General features: G+C 36.6%; 1 pseudogene; it reads left to right on the top strand.

Moving 5' to 3' along the window:
* LOC107668339 (low-density lipoprotein receptor-related protein 1-like) overlaps positions 1–7,121 on the top strand; it is a 138,025-nt pseudogene that overhangs the window by 81,583 nt on the left and 49,321 nt on the right.

Raw genomic sequence — 7,121 nt, forward strand, 5'->3', positions numbered from 1 at the left:
CCAAACCATTTTTTTTTTTTTTTTTTTTTTGACAGACTTGCAGCAAGTAACTCACATACACCCTTTCAATCCCACCTGCTTCTTACTTATCTGTTTTCGTTCTAGGTCTTTGCACGGTGGATAATGGAGGCTGCAGCCACAACTGTACTATCGCTCCTGGTGAGGGCATCCTGTGCTCCTGCCCAGCTGGCATGGAGCTGGGTACCGACAACAAGACCTGCCAGATTCAGAGCTTCTGTGCCAAGCATCTCAAGTGCAGCCAGCGCTGCGTGCAGGAGAAGGCCACTGTTAAGTGCGCCTGCTATGAAGGCTGGGCACTCGGGCCAGACGGCGAGAGCTGCAAGAGCACTGGTGAGGGAAAGACAGGGCGAATAAAGATACCTAGAATATTTACGTTTTACTTGATCTCTTGATGAAATGTACTGTACACTGGTGTATATAAAAGGGTGTCACTATGAAATAAATGGGCATTAAGAAGGCACAGTACAGTAATTTTATATCTAGGTAAAAATATATGACAAAGTAGTTGTTTTTGCTGGAACTTTTACAGATTGTGATTAAGCTATAGCATTTGTGCATTTATACTAAATATTTTGCGACTACTGTTTTTCATACAAATACCTAGAAACCATATAGTTACATTTTTACCATGGTATTGAGGTGCTGTATGTGTGGTTTTAACTGAAGTTATCATGATCTAAATGTAGGCTACTATGGAAAACCAATGGTTAATTTTAATAAAACTCAAACAGTCAGAATAATTAAATTTCACCAAATTTTAAAGATGTTACTGTTTTCGATAATGAACATAAATTTACATAATATATATTTACATAATAGTCAACTCACAAGCTACTTAAAAGAAATAAAGATTTGAAATTTATCAGGATAATTATTAATATTGACTGATATGACATTTTTTTTATTGTGATCATTTTTTGGGCCATATCAGCCAGCCCTTATGTTATGTCATGTCATGTGACTTTCTGGACTTTATGGAGTGAAACCAATATAAAGGATTAGCAGTGTGATGTCCTAATGTGCCATGTCCATGTTCTTTAGATCCATTCAAGCCCTTCATCATTTTCTCCAACCGGCATGAGATCCGTCGGATTGACTTGTACAAGGGCGAGTTCAGCGTGCTGGTGCCTGGCCTGCGTAACACCATTGCCCTGGATTTCCACCTCAACCAGAGTGCCCTCTACTGGACTGATGTGGTAGAAGACAAGATCTATCGGGGAAAGCTGTCGGAAAACGGAGGTAAATGAATGAATGTCTTAGTCCTATGGGAGTGGTTGTTCCTAAGTCAAATGATTAGTTGTGAAGAATTTATTCTTGGTTAAATACAGCTCACACTTGCATGCTGTTGATTACAAGAGAAAACATTATAAGAGGCCTGCCATGCTATCGACAGAGCTTAAACTGTATTTAACCTAGAATATTTGAAGGACATGCCAGTTGTCTCAATTATAGTTTTATATTCTGTAAATAATTTATATATAAATATTATAATTTATATCCATATTAATTTATATGAAACAATTTTTTTAAATGACTCATATATACATATATACACACACACATACACACAGTAAAATATATATTTGTAAAATGTGTGTGTGTGTGTGTGTGTGTGTGTGTGTGTGTGTGTGTGTGTGTGTGTGTCTTTGGGTTAGGATTATAGTCACAAACATTATTTTTAGAGAATTATCTCATCACGTGTGAAGAAAACAAACTAAATTCCCATTAATTCCCTTATATCAGAAAGTGTGTGTGTGTGTGTGTGTGTGTGTGTGTGTGTCTTTGGGTGATACTTCATAACAATATTGTTTCCGTTTGTTTGTTCTTTATCAGTGTTTCCCTCAACTTCTTATCATCTCTTTCATTTTCCATGTTCTGTCGTTTGTTTCTTGCCATCTGGTTCTTTTCCAGTCTGCTCTTTTAAGTTGAATTTGCAGTCTTTACCCATTTGACTCATTCCTAGTTTGCGTGACTACAGCCAGAGTAAAAGTAAAGTGTAAAGTGTACCATGTTGCTTTGAAACATGTGCACACACCTCCCTCCTTCTCTAAACAGCTCTTTCCAGAGAATACGATACACTGTCCAAGTTTTGGATCCCTGCTGTCGTCTTTGACAGTGTAAAAATATGACTGATGTTGCTGCCAACACTGAAACAAAGTAACAGTGTTGTTTCTCAACCCCCAACAGAGAGGCTGCGCTGTCTCCAGCCCAACAGAGAGCCATTCTGGACCTTTAATTACTGCTCTATATGAGAGTCTCTCTCACAGATCAGAGAGCAGCTTGCCTTGATTGAGAATGATTTTTTTCTCTTCCACATGGCTGTAGCTCAGAGTGGGGGAATATTTATTGCAGCATTGACTTATATGGCTTTCAGGTTGGAAGCCATCAAATGATTTCTTGGCCAATATATACAGTCTGAGACCATTGGTAAAAATGCTTCCACTTTGCATTTTTTATTTTAATACACATTTTTCATTATAAAATGTATTATTTGTATGACAATTTGATGAAAAGTTGAACTGAGAAATTTAAATGAATTTCAGATTGTCGGGTTTGTCCTCCTTTTGCAGCACTTGAGCTGCATGAACTCCACAAGTTTGTGTGAAACGTGATGATCATGTTCTCCAGTTTGATTTGAAATGATACAAAGAACATTTTGAGCTTCAATGGAAGCAAGAACATCTGACCGTCTCTACAAAAAGTCACATGATCAGTCACACATTTTCTTATTTGATTAGTGACCTAGAAATAGTGCAGAGTCTTACATATTTCTTAAGGGATGCACAGTATATCAGCACTGTATTGATTGCTGGCCAATATTAGAGTTTTTTTTTTAATTTATTGGTATCGGTTGATATTCAATATGTAATTGTGCATTTTTATTTCACACAATTAATTTTTTAATTTAAATTGTCTTTAAATCATCTAGGTGTCGCTTACATTTTTAAAAACACTAATAATTTAATAATTAATTACAAAATACATATTTTAATAACACCGTTAAATATAGTCTTTAGCAAATCTCAAAATAAACACTAACATTATAGTGTTATGTAAAATTGATTTGTAGTGTTTAAAATGATTCATTTAATTTTTTTTGTGTTTTATATTTTAATATAATTAGACAAAAAAGTATAGCTGTTATCACATTATTAAAATGTTTAATGACTTATCAGTTTTGGCCAGAATTATAATATTGGATCCATAATTTCTTTGGTTAAATTTTCTTGGTACATTTTTCAACCTCCTAAACCTTTTATTTCTAGGTTTAACTTGGATTCCCATTAATTGTCCTTGTCTTGGTGTTTCAGCTCTCACCAGTTTTGAGGTGGTGATTCAGTATGGTTTGGCCACTCCAGAGGGTCTAGCTGTGGACTGGATCGCAGGAAACATCTACTGGGTGGAAAGTAACCTGGATCAGATCGAGGTGGCCAAGCTGGATGGTACCATGCGTACAACGCTACTAGCTGGAGAGGTGGAGCATCCGCGCGCCATTGCACTTGACCCAAGAGATGGGTAAAACATGTTATACTTTGACAGTTCTTTTATTTTTCAGTGATATTAATGATATTAACTTAAGTTGTTACAAGCAATGTCTCTTTCCCCCCGCCCCAGTATTCTGTTCTGGACAGACTGGGATGCCAGCTCCCCCAGGATAGAGGCTGCATCTATGAGTGGGGAGGGCCGTCGCACCATCCACAAAGAGACTGGGAATGGTGGCTGGCCCAACGGTCTCACTGTGGACTACCTAGAGCGCCGTATCCTGTGGATTGATGCCAGGTATTGACACTAAAAGTGAAGTAAAATGCAAAAGTGTCCACAGTAAGTAACCTTGATGTCTTCAGATCCGATGCCATCTACTCTGCGGCTTATGACGGTTCCGGCCTGATCGAGGTGCTCCGGGGTCATGAACACTTATCGCATCCCTTTGCCGTCACCATGTATGGAGGAGAGGTCTACTGGACAGACTGGCGGACCAACACTCTGGCTAAAGCCAATAAATGGACGGGACACAATGTGACGGTGGTCCAGAGAACAAACACTCAGCCGTTTGATCTTCAAGTGTTTCATCCTTCTAGACAACCTCAGGGTGAGAACCAGCATGACCTGAACTAATACGTCAAAAACTGTCGGGAAACTTGTTTATGTTTCGTGTTGCATTTGTAAGCTGTGAACACCAGTGTTGTTTTTGTAAACCAAACCTATTAAAAACAATTTCCTTTAACTGAAATAAAATATAAATACTAGATGAAAAACGTTAACTTAAGCTAATATGTGACCCTGGACCACAAAACCAGTCATAAGGGTGAATTTTTTGAAATTGAGATTTATACATCATTTGAATGCTGAATAAATAAGCTTTCCATTGATGTATTGTTAGGATATGACAATATTTGACCGAGATACAACTATTTGAAAATCTGGAATCTGAGGGTGCAAAAAATCTAAATATTGAGAAAATCGCCTTTAAAGTTGTCCAAAATGAAGTTCTTTGCAATGCATATTACTAATCAAAAATTAAGTTTTGATATATTTACAGTAGGAAATGTACAAAATATCTTCATGGAACATGATCTTTAATTAATATCCTAATGATTTTTGGCATAAAAGAAAAATCTATAATTTTGACCCGTACAGTGTATTTTTGGCTATTGCTACAAACATACCTACCTGTGTGACTATGACTGGTTTTGTGGTCCAGGGTCACATAGCAGAAATTTTGCCTTGGCAACTAAATGAAATACAATAAGTTTAAGTGCCAAAATTTCTAAAACTGGATTGAAAAAATTAAAACAAAATATAAATATATTAAATATATAAGAAGTTTTATATAAAAAATATGAAAATAACACTGAACATTTTCTTCCTCCTTTGCAGCTCCCAACCCGTGTGCAGCGAATGATGGGAAAGGGCCGTGCTCTCACCTGTGCCTCATCAACTACAACCAAACCTTTTCCTGTGCCTGTCCACACCTCATGAAACTCAAGGCAGACAAGCACACCTGCTACGGTAGGCTCCTCCTTCCTCAGCCCTAAGATCCAATCAAATGCTTTAATTGTTAGCAAGTTCTGAATGGAATACTGTTTTACTAATAACTGAATACTGCACAATATATTACATTTCCCATGACCTTGTCATTGCAAACAACATATTATACTGTTTGAGCAACAGGAACAATATAAATTGTACTAAGAAACAATAGGCATTATTCCACAGTATATTGTCACATGACCTCAGTATGTTTTATTTATCAAATGTATTAATGATGGCTGTTTGATTAAAAATCGCTGCTGATAGTATTTCCATTTGAATCCATCATACTGGAAATGGGAGGTAAAGCGCATTGCATTGTGGGATACAGTAATCCACGCAGTAATCTCTGCATGTTTTAGTGAATGTATTTGATCACCCTGGTATTCCACATACAAATGTACTGCAGTAATACTACATTATTTGGAACGTAACCAAAAGCTGGAGTTCCAATTTGAGTGAGTAGTAAGCAAAATAGCAAAGCCACAGAGCTCCTTGCTGTTTTCTTTTTGTGTCCGCATCTAGCTAACTCCATTAGCATTTCATTATTACTTCACTTTTAGGTTTATACATTTAAAAACTATTGTGGCAGCTTCATACTTATGGAATAAAATCATACAAGCATTTTTCTTCATTTGAAGAGTATTAGCAAGAATTGGCTTCTAATGCATACATGTGGTTGTACAATTAGAAAATCCACCAAAAAAAAATCATACTGTGGCTGACAATTTTTCAGTTCACTATTATTTTAAATGAAGCAATTCTTATCTCACACACTTCAGGACAGATAGTATATGAATTGCGGCACAGCATGAGGCTTTTCTTTTAGATTCCTTCTGCGTTGGCGCTATAGATGCTCAATGTTAGATTTTTCAGGCCGGGCTGAATGTTAGTCGTCTTGTGTGGGCTGTAAATCTTGTTTAACCGTCAAGAAAACAACAGTGCACCCTGCCGCCCAGATGCACGATCAGTGTTTAGTATTCAGCAGCACAGCCTTCGGTATGGCTGTATGGAGAGCAGAGTGATTGGAGTTAGAGGACCTGTAGGTTCAGTGATGAATTAACACTGACATTAGATAGTGGCAAACGCAGGAGTAGGAGCTACTCTTCCGTTCAGGCTAATCAATATGGAGACTGTAGAGTTCACTACTACTGTACGTTCTTTACTAATATATGTATGTACATAGAAAAATACATGACTACAATTTAACAACAGCTTATATTTTGTACAAGATGATTTTGTGCATACAAATATATATATGCTTTGTTTTACATGCCCTTTTATAATTCTATATCAATTGACAATGTCTTTTGTCCAGAGTACCGTCAGTTCCTGCTGTACGCTCGTCAGATTGAAATCAGAGGGGTGGACATTGATAATCCCTATTACAACTACATCATCTCTTTCACTGTGCCTGACATCGACAATGTTACAGTGGTGGATTATGATGCTCTGGAGCACCGCATCTACTGGTCTGATGTTCGCACTCAGACGATCAAAAGAGCCTTCATCAATGGGACTGGTGTGGAAACAGTGGTATCAGCTGGTGAGATGATGGTTTGAGCTTAAAAATCTATTATTCTAAGTCAACACTGGCCCAAAATGCATAGGGACACTTAAAAATGGACCTTCATTGCTTTATATAGCAACATATTAAACTGAAAAGCATCATCAAATGAATGATGCTATAAAAGTGAAGTAACTTTTCTTTTTTTACTCACTTTTTCCCCCAATTATTTTTAGCCATCTGATCTTCTGGTCATTTTTAGTGAATGGATGAAGTCAGTTTCCTGTTAACTATGGTTTTATCATGGTCCATTATGTTTGATAATCAGACATTTTAAACAGCGTATCTATCTTATCTTTTAAAACCCAATAAAAAATATAATAAAAAATTATTATAAACTACTGAATTATTTTGTAAAGTATTTACATTACTATACAAAAGTTTGGGGTTAGTAATATATGTGTGTATATATATATATATATATATATATATATATATGATATATATACCCCTCATATATCAGGGTTCCCGCGGGTCCTTAAAAGTCTTCAATTTAGTTCTG

Source organism: Sinocyclocheilus anshuiensis, unplaced genomic scaffold, assembly GCF_001515605.1.
Source record: "Sinocyclocheilus anshuiensis isolate Anshui unplaced genomic scaffold, SAMN03320099.WGS_v1.1 scaffold3360, whole genome shotgun sequence".
NCBI lineage: Eukaryota > Metazoa > Chordata > Actinopteri > Cypriniformes > Cyprinidae > Sinocyclocheilus > Sinocyclocheilus anshuiensis.